The following is a 19,964-nucleotide window of genomic DNA, read 5'->3' as shown; positions in this document are numbered from 1 at the left end:
ATGAACCAATCCCACGTGGCTCAAATATCCAAAATAGTAAAACCTCCAAAGCAGTGCGCGCCTTTTTCTTTCTTTGTAAGTTCAATTACGCTAGCAATTTCATTTGACAATAGGTTCTCGTTTCAATTGCTACCTTGTTGTAGCTCAATAAAGAATGTGTGTGCAATTTCTTTTTAAGTTCATTACTAAGTCTCACCTCACACATCTTTTAATCCTTGTAGGGCAACTTCAACAAATAACGAGCATTAATGCATTAGCCTTTAAAATTTCAAAGCTTTCTCTTTTGGATCAATGCTATTTAAATCTCCAATGGTTGATATCACTAGAAGCAAATTCTGAGAATTTCCTACACATGAATTGATGAAGCTCAACAATCCATGTAAAAGAATAGTTTTAACTGAACAAAGGCATAACCTAAAGAAGTTGGATACCTACACTCAAGGGAGCCTTATCTCCATATCTTGTAGCTAGATTAATGACTAATTTATGTTCTCTCTCATAACTTCTATCCAAACTCACGAGGCTTGTGTGCACTTATAAAATGGATTCATCTACAAAGAGAAATGCTATCACCCAATATATGTTCCTTTTAATGATTTCATATACACGTACATACACCTGAACTTACAAGTAATGGGGTGCCAATGTGAGTGTGAACGAAGCCCGAAGATTTTGAAAGTTATAATTCAATGAAATGAACAAGGATGTATGCAAGAAGATAGCTTTCCATTTATGAAAGAAGCTTGAAAGTAGATGCTTGTGTGAGTTTCATGCAATCAGTTATCAAGAAGTTGATTCAGCTGAGTGCAAAGGTTCTTTTATTTAATAGGCTATACTTCCAGCACAAATCACAAACATTTAAAGGGTTTGAACATCCAAATAATTCTAGTCTCGTAAAATGAAGTGATATTTTACCATTTTCATCTGAGATACCCTCGCTTGTAAATTGCTCTGCAGGAGAATTAAGCAGGCTCATGCTTCCAAATAACCAGCACAAATAAAAAACATTTGAACAAGGATTCAAACATCCAAATCATTGAAGTCTCGTAGAATGAAGTGATATTTTACCATTTACATTTGAGATGATCCTCACCTATAAATTGCTTTGCAGCAAAATTTTACCTTGCTAGCCTTGATGACAATCAGTCTTTGTTTCACAAGATCACTCTTCATCCCTACACCTTGCACAGTTGCATTCAAAGTGATAGGACTCTCGTAGAAGTTTTTGTCGTGAAAGTCGTGACATGGAAGCATCTAGATAAGTAATCCGTAACTCCTCCCCTGTTGATTGTAACATTCAAGCATGCGACCGAGTCCCACCTACAAAACCATGAGAGGCTGACAATATGCATAGAATCACAGGAGTACATAACACCCTTTGCTTAAGACCATGAAAGGCCATTATAAAAAGTTGAAAGCATGATTATCACCACATTGCTTTTCAAACAAACTAGCCTTATACAGTAGGCAACTAAAAAAATATGCAAAATCAAATAATTGTTCTTCATCTCTCCTCCTATTAATTAATTAGTACTCACCTCCAGGGTCCCCCCCTTTTCACAATTAACCTAAGGTGCTCTGCCTCTCCCTCCGTCGCTGCCCTCCCTCCTCACCGCTCAGCCTCTCCCTCCATAGCTGCTCTTGCCAGCCGTTCCTCAATTGCTCTCTCCCTCTTCACTGCTCCTCCCTCCCTCCTTCCTCCTCCCCTCCTCCTTCCCACTCCTCTCCCTCCATCCTCCTTCCTCCTCCTCTCCCCCTTCCTCTTCCTCCTTGTTTTTAAGAGGGCTTCACAGCCCCCCACCTCACTCTATTGCCCCCTTCCTCCTCTTATAACTCAGTGTTGAACCTCCACTCAAAGCCACTCGCACCCTCACCTCCCCAATACCATACAGCAGAGCCCAAATCATATCTTGCATTCCATCCTTGTGTAAGAAATCCTAGATTTACTATATTTAGAAATCTACTAAGGAACAGAAAGGAGACTGAAATAGCAGAGAACAAGGACTAATTGTATTGCTTGGATGTCTGTAGTGTAGCTGTAGTGTCATCTATACAATTGGACCTCTCTTATATAGAAAGTGAAGAATCACACATGAAAAGGTGTGTACTCCAAAGTGTATGTGCATGAAGAGGTGTGTACCCCTTGTGAAGGGTGTGACCCTTGATGAGAGGGTACATTACATTAGGAGTGTCTCTTCCATAGAATGTCTCTTCTGAAGGGTTGTGCCTCATAGGAAGTGTCCCGTCTAAAGGGCATACCCTTCCACAAGTGTCCATTCATCAAACCATCCATAAGTCTAGATATAGAGAAAGGAATACGTCACAAATCGTGACATCCCCTCCCACTCAAAATAAGACCCTAGTAGAGATAATGAACTGATGTAGAAAATATCACGGTAAATTCTAAAAAATACTACTGTAAAATGTCAGAATACTGCTGTAAGTCTTCATCAGATTGCCAAGTAGTGTCGGAGTCATCCAGATCTCCTTTAGAGAGTGATGGTCTATCTTGACCACCGAGTCAGCTCCCATGAGATAATGTTTCCAAGAGCAATAAGCATGTACAATGGTAAGAAACTCCTTATCGTAAACCAGGTATCAGGTTTGGATATCAGAATGTTTATGGCTGTCAAAAGCAATAACTCTGCCTTCTTGCATCAAGAATGCTCCTGTAGCGATGTTGAAAGCGTCGGTCATGACCTCAAATGGAAGGTTTGGGTCAGCAATAGCCATAACTGGTGTGGTAGTGAGTGCTTGCTTGAGTTGTTGGAAACTATACTCTGTTTCAGAAAGCCACTGAAAAACTCCTGTGCTTTTCAATAATTTGGACATAGGAGTTGCGATTTCGGAAAACTAATAGACCTTTGTATGGTAGAAGTTTGCCAATCCGAGAAAAGAGCGGACATCATGAACATTCTTAGGAGTAGGCCAGTTTTGGATTACCTCGACTTCTTGGGATCCACAGAGATGCCTTGAGCTAAAATAACATGTCCCAAATATTCGAGTTGGGTCCTGAAGAACTCACTCTTCTCAATGTTGATGTAGAGAGAATTTGCGTGGAGAACTTCAAAAACTTGGTGAAGATGTTGTTTGTGCTCATGTAGGGATCTGCTGAAAACGAGGATGTCATCGAGGTAAATGATGATGAACTTATCGAGGAAAGGCCCGAAGATGTCGTTCATTAGTGTCATGAATGTGACCGGGGCATTGTTTAACCCAAAAGGCATGACCAAACATTCATAGTGTCCATACTTTGTTCAAAAAACTATCTTGTACTCATCGTCTTCTCGTATGCGAATTTGATGATAACCCGAACGAAGATCAGTCTTTGAGAATTGTGTTGCATGTAGAAGTTGATCGAAGAGGTCATCGATGCGAGGCAATGGATACTTGTTTTTTATAGTGAGCTTGTTGAGGGCTCGGTAGTCGATGCCGAGGCACATTGACTTATTCTTTTTTTCCACAAGTAGTACAGGATATCCGAAAGGGCTGCGACTGGGCTGAATGTAACCTTTGTCGAGTAGTTCGGTCACCTGTCTTTGGATTTCTTCATTTTGAGTGTAAGAAACCCGATAAGGAGGTTTCGATGGTGGATTACTGCCAGGAACAAGTTCGATTGGGTGATCCACTGGTCATCGACTGCTTTGGCAATTCCTGTGGAAAAATATCCAAGTAAGGCTGGAAAAAAGGTTGGTTAAGGTATTTAGGAGGATCCTTAGTTGGTGTCTCCTCTACTGTCGTAACCAACAGAAGTGAAGTCTTTACTTGACATTTACGAACCCACTTCTTTACTTGTGGGACAAAGACAGCTGGGGTTGGAGAGTCCCTAGAACCAGTTAGCTCAATAAGTTTTCCTTGGTGGACAAACTAGATAGTATGGCTACAAAAACTGATTAATGGATCATAGTCGTAGAGCCACTGTTGTCCAAGTATGATATCGTACCAAGAAAGAGGCATGATGTCGAAGTTCAACTTCTCCATATAATGTTGGATGCAAAAAGACAAGTTTTTTATCCTGAGGTTGCACAAGAAGGTAGTTCCATTTGCGAGTTCAATCTGATAGTCCATGAGACTAGGACTGGTGGTCAACCGAAGTTTGTCGACCATAGAACTAGCTAGGAAGTTATGAGAGTAGCCATTGTCGATGAGGATAGTGACCGTTGTTCCACGAATCGATCCTTGAACACAAAGTACTTGCATGGCCAGGGAAGGTTCGAGGTTGTTGGCAAGGCTCAGGTAGATGGTATTCACCATTCGAACAGCTTTGCCTTTCTTGTCTTGTGCTAGATAGCATCTTCTGTTTGGGAAGTGCTGGGTTTCATGTTGGAATTTTGCTTTGGTCGCTTGGGACAATTGAGCCATCTATGGTTGCCTGTACAGATGGTACAAAGTCCTTTTGTGCTTGAGTTATTCTTCTTGTTAGTGGCCGCACCTTTATGTTGGGGATGACAGTAATGACTTTGTGAAGAAGAAGAGGCGTGATCCTTGGAGTGCTTCTGTTGGAATCCAGCATACGATTTCTGAGACTTGTGGGGATCTTGAGACTATCGCCAACATTGATTACCCGAGTTTTTTTGAAACCTGAGGTTATCTTGAGGGCAAGCACCTTTGGCCATAGTAGAGTTCTGTGTGCGATTAGCACTCTACTTCCCTGTGTTTTGAAAATCTGTAATGCGCTCTGCGTAAGCAATAGCGCCATCTGTGGTGGTGATGTTTACTTTAAGGACATCAATGCGTAATGAGGGATTTAGGCCTGAGATGAAAGCATGAAGGCGATCATCCTCAGTTAAACCATCAATCTCTAGCACCAATGTGGTGAATTGAGAGATGTAGGAAGACAGGGAGCCTGTTTGCTCCAACTATCGGAGTTTTGAACGTGCTTAGAAGTCCGCATTGACAGGTCTGAGCTGCTTACGGAGCACGTGTTCAAAACCTTCCAAGGTTAACACACTTTTACCGTCCTTTAAGCATCTTTGCCACCATAGAAAAGCTGTATCCTTGAGGAGGGAGGCTGCCAAGGCGATCTTTTTGCCTACAGTGAGGTCAACAGTATCAAAATACATGCACAATTTTGCGAGCCATTGGTCAACTATTCGGCGATTGCATTGACCAGTGTAGGCTTCCGGAAGTTTGATGTCAAGTCTTTTAGTTTTGGAAGCTTGGAGTAAACAATAGAGGGCACGGAGTTCAGTGTTTTCTACCTCTAGTGGAAATGAATCTGCATAGTCATCTGGTTGCGTCACGTCATCCTCTATATGTGTGGTACTAGAAGAATCTTGGAGTTGTTGGATTTTCTGGACCAAGTCGGAGATGCTGTCCTGAAGCTGGGAAATTTGAAGTTGAAGTAGTGTTTCACCTTATATGTTGACTTCACGAGTCTTTTTTGGACTTGAGTCGCTTATTTCCAGAGAGGCTACACGTGAGTGTTGCGACATATCTGAGGTCCCCGTGAGAAAAGCACCCTGCGCTCTAGTTTGTACCATTCTTGGAAGAAGATTCGGGCTGCTCCCTGAGTTTGCTCATGTTGGAGGGGGCAGGCGAGGCAGGATGGAACCACCCATGGAAATCGAGTAAAGGAGGTCCTGTATGAGGTAACACTGGTGATGCCAAAATGGGTGTTACCACTGGTGAGAGTACAGGAGTAAGTTGCAGAGTCCACGGATTTGAGAAAGGATAAGGAGCTACTATCGGGAGTGGAGGATATCCAAGAGAAGGAGTGCCTTCAGAGTGTAAATACTGTCTTGGGGAAGGTACAACCTGTATGGAAGGATATCTGGGAGCTGAAGGAGGTGGAGAGTACCCTGGAGATGCTGAAGCTGAGGGGTAAAAATCGCTCCAAAGATGGACAGCATACTCGTGAGGAATATCGGGTTCTGGGTATCTTCGTGTCTCGTGAAAGACAACCTGGACTGTGCTGAGGAAGTAATGTAACTGAGGTGCCTCACACAGAAGGTATAGGATGTGGTCCAGATCACTAAGAGGGCAAGTGACACAAAAGACCCATGATGCCAAAGCTCTGAAATGGTCTGGTTGTGCAATCTGAACATGATATTGTGTGGTAGATGATGCCTGAGGTGTCCTTGAAAGGCCGTGTGAATTACCAAGGGTTTCCATGCTTTAAGGAAGCATCTTTCATTTGCTGAAATTTGATAATGACAAGAGAATCCTTAGAAGTAGAATGGAAAGAATCCACCTGGCATTGATTTAATCTTGCAATTTGTTTCGTAGAAAAGGCCTGCAGATTTTTGTCTGGAGGTCCATGTTGCAGTGGGCGGCGAGGAGCAAATCTGGGCCTGGCTGGTCCAAAACAGTAATAGCATGCATTTAACAGGCAGTCTGGATCGCAGTAAAGGGACTGTACCACTGCTGATCTGGCAGGTAAGATGGCAAAAAAGAGGGGAAAGACTGCGTATGGTGAAACAGGCTGCTGGTATCCAATTTTGGATCACGATAGGGGGCTGCCGAACTAGGCTACAGGCTTCTAAGGGTTGTTTAGCAGCAGTAATGGCAGGGCCTGGCAGGTAACCAAGGCAGCAAACTGGCGAGGGTAGGGCAACAAACCGGCGAGGGGCAGGGACTGCTTATGGCGAGGGGGCTGGCAGCAAACCGGCAAGGGCAAGAGGGTTGCGTAGGGAGGCGAGCCTACTTGACGAAGTCTGTACGGGCATCAAAATGTGCGTCCCTTTTTTTCATTTGTGGCTACCTATGTTGGGTGGTTGCCCAAAAAATTAAAGGGTGGGTTTATTTGACCCTTGGATAGTCTAGGGTTAGACATAAGGTATGGGACTGGGTTTTTTTTCTTTTTAACCCCTCTAGGTACCCTTTTTATAATGTGCTTGGTGCCAAAAGGTGTGCCTATTCAAAGGGGTGTGGCCCCTGGAATAGGTGCACCTTTTCATGAAGGGGTGTGTCCCTGTTTTTAAAAGGGGTGTCCACACATGAAGAGGTGTGTCCTTTTTCCCACGATGGGGTGTGTCCCTTGGATGAGGAGTCAAAACTCTTCATCAAAAGGTGTGTCCGATGGTGGAAAAGGTGCATCCCTTGGTTTTAGGACAGCCCAAGCACATGAAAAGTGTTGGGGTAAAGGGCAGTGTGCCCACCCACTTGTACAGTGCCCATGTATACTCATATATATATGATAGAGGAATAAGCTGGAGTAGCTTTTGCTCCACCACTTTTGGTGTCTCCGTATTCCTTTGTGTGTGCTCTCCTCTCTCACAACTGGTATCAGAGCCCATGGCGTTCGATCTACGAGGAGCTCGGTGAGAGGAGAACGGGCACTGCTTCGAGAGATCTACCGGGAGCTTTGGAGAGCTTGATTCTCTCATTCACGGAGAGATTTTGGGTAGACATCATCCAAATCTATTTGCTCTACAATGTAGCTATAAGAATCACTTTGGGTTATCTTCCAGCGCTCCAGTGCTCTAGCAACCTAGCGTTGGAAGTAGACCGCTGTCCGTTGGTCTTGACGTTGTCTTGTGAGAGCCTATCGTTGGTTGTTGATGCATCCTTTGCAGCAAGTGGCTGGCCGTTGTGTGCTTGTTGGAGGCGTTGGTTATCATGGGCAGCTAGTAGATAGGCGTCAAGAGCAATTGTTGCTGCTATTCTGTGAGCCAGGAGTCGGCGGTTGGTGAGCAACTTCTTTGGCGTAGGAGACCGTGAAGGAGAGCTGGAGAGCTGCATATGCAACTTGTGGTGGAGTTCGCACAGTCCTCCGATTGCGATTCCGTCGATGCCAGGCTTCCTAAAAATTTGCAATTGTGCTACCTATAACCTCACATCGAGGTTTCCTCCTTGCAGATTTGGGTCTTATTTTGGCGCCAGAGCCATTCTTGGCACTTGCAGGTTCCAGTCTTGGCATAGTTCTTTGCCATTGTCTCTGGCTCATCTGGGAGCTGTTGGGGAGCCTCTGGATTGCATGTTTGATGTAGTCGTATGCCTGGGAGATAGCTGGTGTTGCATTTGAGGTCTTGGAGCTAAGCATTGGCTGATTTTGGTCTCTTTGCGGGACATTTTGCAGAAGTACGCCTTGTGGACATTGTGTGGGATATGTGCTTGTGCACTATGCAGCTTCTTTTGGTTGCAGTTGAGCTTTGTTAGCTCGTGTTTTCCCGTGCATTTGGGTCCTTGTACGGACATACTCTGATGCATCTTAGTCCTTGTGAACATTCCGTTACAGCTAGTCAGTGGGTTGTATATCTTTTTTGCAGATACATCACTTTGGTAGTGGCAGTGACACATGCTTTGACAGTGGTACATGCCTGGTTGAGATGCATTGACAGTTTGTTGGATGCATGGTTATTTGCCTATGTTGGATACATACGGTGGTACGGTGATGTATAGAGATCCGTCAGATTAGCATCATTTGGAGCACATTTCGGGGCTGTTTTGCCAGTGCTTTTGGGCTATTTTATTGTTGATCTGTGAGCATTCTTGGGGCTGATTTGTTGGGCATTGTACTTGCCATTTTGCTGGTGTTGCAGTTGACATACGGGGTGATCTGCTGGATGTATTTTGACCATTTTTGGGGCTGTTTTTTGCCGGAGCAGATGAGTGCTGTAAAGGGTAGCAAACATTCAAGGAAGCTGCTGTTGGTGTTTTTATGACAAAATAGTCATTTTTAGGACTGAATATCTCTTTCCTGGTGCGGAATTGCACTTTGTGCCGAACTGAAAAGTTGTAGTTCACAGAAAACACTACAACTTTGCTTTTGGAAGCAAGTTGATCCGGTATAAGCTGCAGGAGTTACAGCCTCTGCAAAACCACAAAAAGTTGCAGTCTGCTGTCTATTTGTGACCAATGTGCAGGAAGCTGTTTTTCAAGTGAGAATATCTGAGAATCCACAGGGATTTTGCTCTTGAGGTCAACTGACAAGTTGTAGATCTTTCTACCAGCTACAACTTTGCTGTTTACAGCTTTGGCATCCGGTCTTTCAGTGAAAAGATATCGCTGTTCAAAAATAGAGATAGCTATCTTTCAGTGAAAAGATATCGCTGTTCGCCCGAAGTGGCTGTGAGGTATTGTTGTAGGAATTTCTCTTGCACAACAGTGAATTGGGAACTCACAGTAAATTACAGAAAGTGATTGGAATCTCACTTCAGTCCAAGGGCATTATTGGCATTTTGGCAAGTCACTTTGGCACATTTGGCAAGTGGTGAATGCTTGATTTTGTTGCCAAACAATTGCACGCTTGAGGTGATGCATTGGTGATGCAGTAAATGCCATTTCGATGCATTATGGATTTGCATTGGTGGATGCTACACTGATGTTTATGGATAGTTGAGCTGGGCTCCTATTGCCATTGGTTGAGCAGGCATTGCTCATTTGGTTCAGTGCATTTCTTACTTGGATTGCTAGGCATTGGCAGGTTACTGGGCTGCATATATTCTTGTTTATGCCTCTTTATGGCTGAGTGCTTTTGAGCATTGGATCAGCCAATTTATTTGGAGACCTGATTGGTCTAGACAACACTATATTTTTTGGTCATTTGGGCTGCCTATTGCACTATATTGCTCTTTGGTTGTGACCTATTGTGCCACAGATATGGCATCTACAGCTGGTAGTGCCCTCTTTGATATTGAGAGGTTGGATGGATCAAACTTTCAGTATTGGAAAGAGCAGATTTATGATGTGTTAGTGCAGAAGAGGCAGCATAAGCCCATTCAATGCAAAGGTGTCAAGCCTAATAGCATTAAACAGAGTGATTGGGATGACATGGATGAGCAAGCATGCTCTATCATTCAGTCATCACTCTCAAAGTCAGTCTACTTGCAGGTACAGGATGGTGTACAGGGTGTAGATTGCCATGCATATGAGTTCTATACTCGTATATGCCGGATGTATGACCATGATAGTGTTATGTTACAGCATGATGGGCTGAAATGTATTGATGGGCTGAATTACAGCCTTGATATGCACTCCAAAGTTCGATCAATTGGTAGAAACAGGTCATGTTCAAGGGGGAATTCCAGGAGCAAGTCTAGCTCTCGGACTTGTGTTAGATGTTTCTATTGTGGAAAGTATGGCCACATGAAAAAGTACTGCTGGAAATGGCTAAGAAAATGCAAGAAGAAGAGCAAGGTTAAGAATGACAGGAAGAAGGAGAAGAAGCATGTTGAGCTTCAAGGCATGGATGCTAGGGTTTCCACTGACAGTAGTAGTGATGAAGGCATTCTTTTGTCTATGTCTGCCACCTCCTTCTTGGCCACTGATGTACCCATTCTCGGTGATTGGATATTAGATCCATGTGCTTCATGTCATATGACCCCTCATAGGTCATGGTTCAGTGCATATCAGGAATGCATTGTGGAGAGTGGTTTGATGGGCATTGATCATTCTATGGATGTCTATGGTTATGGGGATATCCACCTTGTTATGCCTAGTGGCTCTATTCTTGTTCTACAAAGGGTTAGACATATACCAGGACTTGCTACAGGCAAGATCAGTATTGGACAGTTGGTTGAGGCAGGTTATCATGTCTCTTTGGGTGATCATGCATGGAAGATTGCTAGAGGCAATCTGGTTATGGCTAGGGGATCACAGGTTGGATTCTCTTATGCATTGCATGTATCAGGTGTCCAGGATAAGATGCTTATGATTAGTAAGCAGCCATCAGCTAGTTTATGGTATGCTAGACTTGGACATATGTCTACTGCAGGTATGGAAGCCCTTACAACATTGAGATACATTCCTGTCATGGATGTCTCTCAAATTTTATGTCATGATTGTGATGATGGTCAGCAGTCAGGATCCTCCTTTGTGAGGAAGACAGTCAATGAGAGGTATGTTGAGCCATTACAGTTGGTTCATAGTGTAGTTTGTGGGCCTATGCCTACCATTTCACTGGGTGGCGCCTCTTACTTTGTGACATTTATTGATGCTGCTACAAAGTACATATGGGTATATCCGATTCAGCAGAAGCATGATGTATATGATACATTTCAGTGCTTCTTGGGTAATGCTGAAAATCAGTCAGGAAAGAAGCTATTGAGCTTGATGGCTGAGGGTGATGCAGAGTTTACCTCTTCTAGATTTCAGCATCTATGTGATACACTTGGTATCAAGAGGGTGTTGACCACTCCTTCTCTTTCTGCTCATGATGCCTTGGCAGAAGGCATAAATCGGATTCTATTGGACAGGATTGGTAGCATGCTACGATATGCAAGTCTTACCGAATGCTATTGGGTTGAGGCATGTAAGACAGCTGCATGCTTGCTTAAGAGGTCACCCAGGAAATCTCTGAATGGTAGAGTGCCATTTGACTTCTTGACAGGTAGGGCACCATGTTATGAGCATTTACGTGTGTTTGGCTGCGAGGCTTATGCTCATGGTTCCCGATCGAGGAGGTGTATCTTCCTTGGATACAGTGAGTCCACTAGGGACTACAGGTTATGGGATTCTTCAACTAGAGAGTTGATACGCAGCCATAATGTCTATTTCAGAGAGGATGCTATGTTTAGACAGCCCAGGACTGTGGATAGCAGGAAAGTGGTGTTCCAGGAGGGTGTAAGTGCACTGATACCTCCGAATTCTTTGCAAGGGCAGCCCATATCCCTTGGAGTGGGAGGTTTTTCCCACGGTGAGCAAGTTATAAAGTTGGGACAGCCACGATTACTTCCTGATTTTGGTCAGAGACGGTCAGATGTCTCTAGTATTCCATAGGTTTATACTCCTATGGAGATTGTTGATGCATCTTCTATGGACAGTTACAGTTTACTCCCAGGATGCGGAGTGCCTCTTGTAGATGAGGATGAGGCTATGCATGGTGAGGAGGATACCTTGGCTAATGATGCCCGGTATGATCCATTGGCTGGTTATGCCAGGATAGATGTGGTTTCTGCAGTTATTGACTCGGGTCATATTGCGCATGGGTAGGAATCATTGATATGTTTGCTTCGTAAGTGCCTTCATGGCCAGAAGCAATCCCCTCGAGCTTGGCTTCATAGGTTTGATACCGTTATGAGAGCTCAGGATGTGATGCGCAGTGAGACAAGTTATGGTCTCAGTATTCAGGAGGTTGCTATCCTTCTGAGGTTACTTGCCATATGGTTCCTTATGGACAGGGATGCTTTGCAGTGGGTGCTGCATGGTCTTGATGATGTTTGTCAGATACTTGGTTGTTTCAGTATGGAGAGGGGGAAGTTACTGAGTACTCCATTGCCTGTATTGGCTCCATACTTGAAACACAGCACGTTTGATGATCACAAATCAGTTGAGCAGCAAGTTATGGTTGATATGGCAGCCATAGTACTTCATGCATCCATGACTGTGTTGAGACTTGGTTCTCACATGTTTGCCATTGGGGCTACACTTCCAGTTCTTGCTTCCGTTGCAGTGGGAGTTGGTAGCATGATTATGGCAGATTTTGGCAGTAGGGAAGCGATTGTGGACATCAGGTCCTTATGTTTCCAGGAGCAGCATGTAGGTGATGCAAGTTGGGTAGACCAGCAGAGGTCTATTATAGGGCATGTGCTTATGGTCACAAGTGGTACAGAGACATTTTCTTTGCACAGTGACAGTTCAGGTGCTATGGACTTAGCACAAGAGCACGTGGTGGTGAGAGTTTACTCTCCCAGTGAGATCTAGCATGAGATCTTGGTTGACAGGCATCTACAGCTTGTCATTTTCTATCGTGCAAACCTGATGTCTGCTAGCAGCTTATCCTCTATGCACTTTGCACATTGTAAAGCGCCGATGGGCATAGGATGACGGTGTGGTCATCTTGTTTTTTAGCCTATGGCTGATGGTATTATATGTGTACTATACTCCCTTAAAGGCACACTGCCTTTAAGTGGGAGGTTGTTGGGGTAAAGGGCAGTGTGCCCACCCACTTGTACAGTGCCCATGTATACTCATATATATATGATAGAGGAATAAGCTGGAGTAGCTTTTGCTCCACCACTTTTGGTGTCTCCGTATTCCTTTGTGTGTGCTCTCCTCTCTCACAAAAAGACACGATTTTTGTCGTGTCCATTCACATCAACTCGTGATGTGTGGGAGATGGAGAGGCCATTAATGACTGTAGGCAGGGTTGGTGCTAAAAATTTTTACGCTCATTCTCTCCATCTCTTCCATGCACAATGTGCATAGATATCCTTCTAGCGGAAAGAGATGTATCAAATAGGCGCTAGAAGGTGGGGGGCATTTCCTACAAGCAGGAGCAAAATTTGCTCTAATACCATTGTAAGAAATCCTAAATTTACTATATTTAGAAATGTGCTAAGGAACAAAAAGGAGACTGAAATAGCAGAGAACAAGGAATAATTGTATTGCTTGGGTGTCTGTAGTGAAGCTGTAGTGTCATCCATACAATTGGGCCTCTCTTATATAGAGAGTGAAGAGTCACACATGAAAAGGTATGTACTCCAAAGTGTATGTGCATGAAGAGGTGTGTACCCCTTGTGAAGGGTGTGACCCTTGATGACAGGGTACATTACAATAGGAGTGTCTCTTCCATAGAATGTCTTTTGTGAAGGGTTGTGCCTCATAGGAAGTGTCCCGTCGAAAGGGCATACCCTTCCACAAGTGTCCATTCATCAAACCATCCATAAGTCTAGATATAGAGAAAGGAATACGTCACAGATCGTGACACCTTGGTGTGGGCACAGATCCATACTCCTACCGAGCTATTCTCCCTCGACTGCCGTTCTTGTCCACCTCACCCCTCCACATACTCACTCTCAGGGCGGCCAGAAGGTTCTGGAATCAAGAATCCTAGAACCTTCGATTAATCTGAATCACACTTTAGGTTAATCACAAATCCTTGAACCTTTGATTAATATGAATCGCTTATGTTAATCCTGCCCTCGTCACCCTTCATCACTGTCAACACAAATGATACTAGGTAGGAAACGAAATTTACCTTTTTCAATCTGTCGTCTGGAGGTTAGTCATGCCGTTGTATTTTGAGGCCAAGAAATGTGAACATTTGGATCTATGTTGAAGAAAGAGCCAACTTTTAATTTAGAAAAATAGAATGATCATTTTCAGTTGCTGCTTCAGAGCCAAAGCAAGGTCATTAACTTACCACAACGGATTTACTAAAAGAACTTACCACAGTCATGGTTATACATAGATGGAAGTATATAGACAGCACTGCCACAGATAACCTCCCCACAAACAGATGCAAATGCTGCTGCCAGGAGATTTATACTCTCTTTGTCTAGCAATTCTGCACGAAATGAATTTGAAGACATCCGAGCAAGAACTCCAACGTAACAATGTCAAAGATACAACAAATGTATGTCCCAGAATCAAAATATAAATTAGAACAACTTGTAGGTAAATTTTGGTTACTTGAAAGATACAAGCCAGTTGGTCTTCAAGGATGCCGGAATCCATCAAGGTAACAAGTACCATCTTCCTTGTAAGCATCCACTGGAGGCACATCAACATTTAAAGAAGGATTTACTAATGAAATAGCCCCGATGAAAATTAAATCCTTCTCAATCTATCACATATTAAGACATTACAAATGGTATCAAGGCATCAAAGAAAATCCTTACACATGACGCTGTCTCATGAGGTACAGGTGTATGAGAGAGAATATCCAGTCCATCTTTTTGCACCATGCCGAAAGTAACCATACAGATGAGGCGCTTTGCTAGAAGAGGCAACTGCCTTGCCATGAAACCAAGGCATTCCCAAGACTACATCATGATGTTTCAGTGGAGAAATGAAGAAGTCTTCCTGATCCACATAACTCTGTACATGAAGATGGAGCTTCCCTATCAAGGGAGTGACTGGCACAGGATTCCCACAGAACATCTGATCGGCATCCAAAGCCCTGCCCAACTCCTCCATCTTTATTCCCAGCCTCGAGGCTAGGTCCTCTGATATGAAATTATCAGTAGCCCCTAGATCAAATAAAATTAGTGCTTGCTAGTCTTTGAGTTTGCCCCATGATAGCAACAATTCTCTTCTGGGTGTGAAACATGACCCAGTATGTCAGGAATTCCTCTTGCCATTGGCTTTTGTGGTCCCCGTGGCTTCTCTGCCTCTTTTCCCTTCGAAGTTGAAGGCTTTTCTAGGCACTGGGCAGCCACATGCCCCTCTTTGCCGCACTTGAAGCATTTTCCATCTCTACGGAATTCAAATATCTGTTCAAGGGTGAATGGAGATTTGCCTTTATATGACTTTGAAAACTGAGTACCCCTCGGCTTCTGAGGCTGAAACCCTTTCTTTTCCACCTTGGGATACTCTTTCTTTTTTTATTTTGAAAAATCGGTTTTCTTTCTTTCGGCACGTCCTGCATGCAAGGATAGTACCGTGGATGGATCTTGTAACAGCACAAGACTAGATACTGAAGCTGAATGCATAAGGTCTTGAATGTTCTTTGCCCCCAAAGCATTCACTACTGCCTGGATTCTTGGATTGAGACCTGCTCTGTACTTTCTCATTTGGGTTCCTTTGGAGATCTTTTTGAAAGGTGCAACCTGCAAATAAGCATCCCAAAACTTTTGGTTGTACACATCCATTGTATCTCCTGCATCCATATGCAAACTGTCCCAATCTTGAAGAACATGATCTCTAAACTATTTAGGCATAAACTGCTGGTAGAAGGCTTTCTTGAAGCCCTTCCATTTCTTTGGGGCTTGTGGTCTATGCACTCCACCATGCACTAGCTGTCGTTGTCAAGTGCAAACTGACCATTCTTAACTTGGAGGATTCTGAAAACTTTTTTGTACCAAATGCCGCATCAAACTACCTGATGAACTGCAATGCTTTGTCTGTATGACCATACTGTCCATTGTAGGTCATAAACTTGACAGATCTACCTCCCTCTTTGAATTCCTTGGTCTCTCTGGAAGACTTACTCTTCCTAGACTTCTTGTGTTTCCTTCTTTTCCTGGATGGTTTATCTGATAAAGAAGAAGATATAGAAGTCGAGCTCAAGGTAGACGGTGAAGGACTGGGAGATCGGTGATGATGCCTCGATCTCTTCTTGCTATGAGACCATCCCCTATGAGATCTCTCTTTCTCTGGCTGTACACAAGAGTGTGCCTCTAGCATTGGCACATCATATGCTGCATTAGGCATAGCTTCTGCTTGAAACAAATGATGAGCCCTTGGATCCTTTCTGAGATTTTCCTCAGATTTTCCATCTCTTGTATACAAGTGCGTACCATCTGCTCAAATTCTTGCTCAATTTGCTGCACACTTCTCTGTCTTGGATGTACATCCCTATCTTGTGAATCCCACTGGATAGGTGATTGAGCCATTTTCTTACAACTCATCAAAGATCTGCAAGTTTCTCACACACACTGTGTATGCAACTGATGCACGTTGTCTTTGCTTTTTAAAGGGAAAAATTACCTCAACAAGAGATGTCTTGCATTCACAATCTATGCCAGTATCAGGCTGTCAACTCAAGGCATATACCCACAAAGTTGCCAAGGCATCAATAACTATATTGCCCCTTTTTTGGCTGTTGCAAAAAAAACATTCAGAATGCATTTGACTCATATTTTCCTGAGCACAAAGGCATGCATATTCTTTTTCTGTGAATCTCTGATTTTACTGTGTTTCTGCTGCTTTTCTGACAGTAAATACTCTCTCAGATAGGTGAAGACTGCTAGCAGAAACAGTCTCTGTAACTGTCCTCTTTTTTTTTTTTTACAGTAACCAGATGGAGTAACTGGCTGGTTACTCTAACCAAACTAACTGGTTCTGGTCTAGTTAGTCTATGACTAGACTAACTGGATTGGTCATAGTCTGGTTACAGTGATCAGACTAGTCTGGTTGAGTCAAGTTAGGCCAAACTAACTAAACTAGAGTTAATCTAACTGTGTTGGGTTTAGCTTAACCTCAGGTCTGCCACCTCAGCCACTTGTCTAGCTGGCACTCTAGATCATCTGCCACGTCATCCATTGAGCTGGCTACCATGTCATCTCACTCGTGTGGTCGCCACATCACCTGCCACGTGTCAAATTACACACGTGTGCCATGTCAGCACTTGCCAAGACCTCTGCCATGTGTCCTCCTATGCCACGTCAGCTTTGGCTGCCACATCAACCTAAGGTCAGAGACCTTGGTTTGCTGATCTGCATCGCGTGTCGCGCCTTCTAGAGACCTCCGTCATGGGACTTCTGTCAGTGCTCAGCGTCGAATACGAAATCCTACAAAGTTTTCCATCTACAAACATTTGCTCATAGATTTGCTGCATACACAAGAACTGGGACGCTGTAATGGTAGTTGCGCTCACGCCTGTGCCTCGGTGACCATCGCTCTAAGCATAAGCATCTTTAATTTTTGCCAAACATAGGCTATCACCCTACCATCGCTTCTCCTCAGTTCACACCTGGAAGAGTTCCAACTGCTGGAACTTTTGCATCACAACGCGCTGGGCACACACAAGTTTTATGAAGCTTACGTTGTCCATCACAAATTACACTCACAGCCCGTGCGCTCCCTCAAAGCCTGTGAACACTTCTCCAAAGCTTCATCGGTGTACCCCCGTCAGGCCAATTATTACCCACGCAAGAAACATGAACGCTTCCACAACTATCTTTGTCAACATCTCGTCAGGACTCAGGGCCCCCGTTAGCTTTTTTTTTTTTTTTTCATAGGCAGAATAACGCCCTGTCCATTGCGCACAGCAAACTCTCTCCTTCCTTGCACATCCTTGCCTAAGCTACTGCTTGGATCATCAATGGGTTGAGAAAGCCTTTAATCCTGCTCTGATACCAATGTAATACTACCCGCAAAGGACAGCCCGACGATTGTCCTGGGCCCTAGTGTCTCTGTTGAGAGAGGGAGGGAGAGCAAATGATCCCGAAGGTTTTTATTCATTAGAGAGAAAATGAGTACAAGAGTTCAACGTGGAAGCTGTACATCTCCAAAAATCCAACGTAGAATGAATCATTACATGAGCTCTAAGGCTCCCCTTCTTTGCAACAAGCCACTTGTCAAATTTCTACACTACTTTCCCAATTACATGCCACTAAGGGCAACTCTAGAGTCTTCCAAGCACTTGGTCACGCGAACCACCTCCTAGACTCTGATTAGGCTCCCATAGCGCTTAGGAAAATAACTCTTCCTAGTACCTGCAACAATTAATTAAAGCGCACCACCATGGCACCCATTAATTGTTAGCGCTTTGCATGCAAATAACACACTGTGGACTAATTCTAGTCACGGTGGGTGTTCCCATTGAATACATGTGCACACATAACAAATATAAAAATATATATTTATTCTCTAGTTGACCTAAGTCAACGCTCTTGATCTAATTAAGGAGCTTTGACCAAGGGTCGATGCACCTTAATTATAGCGAAGTCTCTCCAACCGAAGTTCGCACAATTCTCCAACTGAAGTCTCCAACTGAAGTTGGCACATCTTGGTTAACCGTGGTTAACCCTCTTGGCGCATGCCAAGTCTCATTGACCGAAGTCAACACTCTCTGACCATAGTCAGCTCTGTAGTTCTCTGGTTAACCGTAGTTAACCTTCTTGGTAGTAAACCAAGTCTCCCCGACCGAGGTCAGGTTTACTTGACCAGAGTCAAGTATCTTTGAACGTAGTCAATTCTTTGACCATTAAAAGAACTCTTTGACCATAATTAACACATATAAAACTCTTTAATTATGATCAAATAAATGGTCAACTGTACTTTGACTTAGGATATTTACATTGTGGTGACATAAATACCATCTTGTCCACCTCCATACCTAGCTTGGCCTCCTTAGAGTCAGCAAGCTCAAAAGTTGGTTCTTACTTCTTACACGAACCACCACTGGGTGACTTATCCAGCTCAGAAGAGTCCATGAACTAGGACGGAGACATGGGTGAATCCTCCAATGTTAGAGCTTCATTGGCTCCAAACGTTAGCCCCAATGGTCTCCATTCTCCCACCCCTTCAATAGCAACAGCTAGCTTAAGGGCAACATTTTCCAATATCATAAGAAGCAGACTTGAGCACCGAAAGAGCCTCAATTGCCAACCCGACTGCCAGTGTCAGAAGCAATGTTAAGGAAACCAAGTCCCACTATTCTATGGGCAATCAACCCCCACCGTACCAATTCTTTGATGATAGACAATCCAATGGGGATGGAGCATTCTAATGAGTCCCAAATGCCAAACCAAAGTAGACAAGGAGGTAACCTTGAAGGCCCACAATTCACAACCTCAACCTTAGAAACCTTATTCATTCCTCCTTGGCAACAAAATATGGGAGATATTCCTTACTCCACAAGCACCTCTTATAGACCTATGCCCAAGATGAACATACCACTCCTTAGAGGACCTGCAGTCCAACCTATTAGGCCCAACTGGACCCAAGTCACAACGCAAATGCCTAGTGGTCTTGGATTCTCCCATCCCAACTTGATGCCATTAAATCCATGGAACCCTTCATTAGGACAACCAATGTGAGGGATAGGGCCCACCTTTTCACAACCTTCTCCTGTGTCTCATACGGTCTTGATGGACGAAGCTATTAGAATCCTAGTGCAAGCACTAGGAAGGGGGGACGCCATCAAACCACCTCTAGTGCTTCCAAGGAGAGATACCAACCCCTCAGGGAGCCCGTCACAATCTCCAAGCTAATCACCAAGTTTCTAGGATAAGGAGACCTAGTGTTATTATATTTATATTTTAAAAAAAGGAGACCCAATCTCCCATGTTGAGAGATTTGAACAAATTTATGAGACATTTGGTGATATTGGGGATCTAGACAAGGTCAATGCTTTTGTCTTAAGTCTTGAGGGCAAGGTTGGACAATGGTTTAGACAACTAAACCCAGAGGAGAAAATAAATTGGAACATGTTGTGTAAATCTTTCATTGTGGGATTTGCCCCTAGTGATCCCAAGTGGAGCCCGATTAACCAACTTTATGAGGTGAAGCAAAAGGAGACAGAGTCCTTAAGAGACTATATAAAACATCTACACTCATGATATGAACCCCACGAGAGGATGACTGATGCACAGCTTTTTCCACCCTTCCTCATAGGGCTAGGGGATGCTACG

General features: G+C 43.8%; 1 pseudogene; it reads right to left on the bottom strand.

Annotated features, from left to right (window-relative positions):
* Positions 1-1,162: 1,162 nt before the first annotated feature.
* LOC147893843 (histone-lysine N-methyltransferase ATXR4-like) lies at positions 1,163-14,627 on the bottom strand (annotated as a pseudogene).
* Positions 14,628-19,964: the final 5,337 nt, after the last annotated feature.

This window comes from Dipteris shenzhenensis, chromosome 15 (assembly GCF_047967505.1).
Source record: "Dipteris shenzhenensis isolate YYH24624 ecotype China chromosome 15, Dip_SZ_1.0, whole genome shotgun sequence".
NCBI lineage: Eukaryota > Viridiplantae > Streptophyta > Polypodiopsida > Gleicheniales > Dipteridaceae > Dipteris > Dipteris shenzhenensis.
This window is presented reverse-complemented; position numbering and strand designations above follow the sequence as displayed.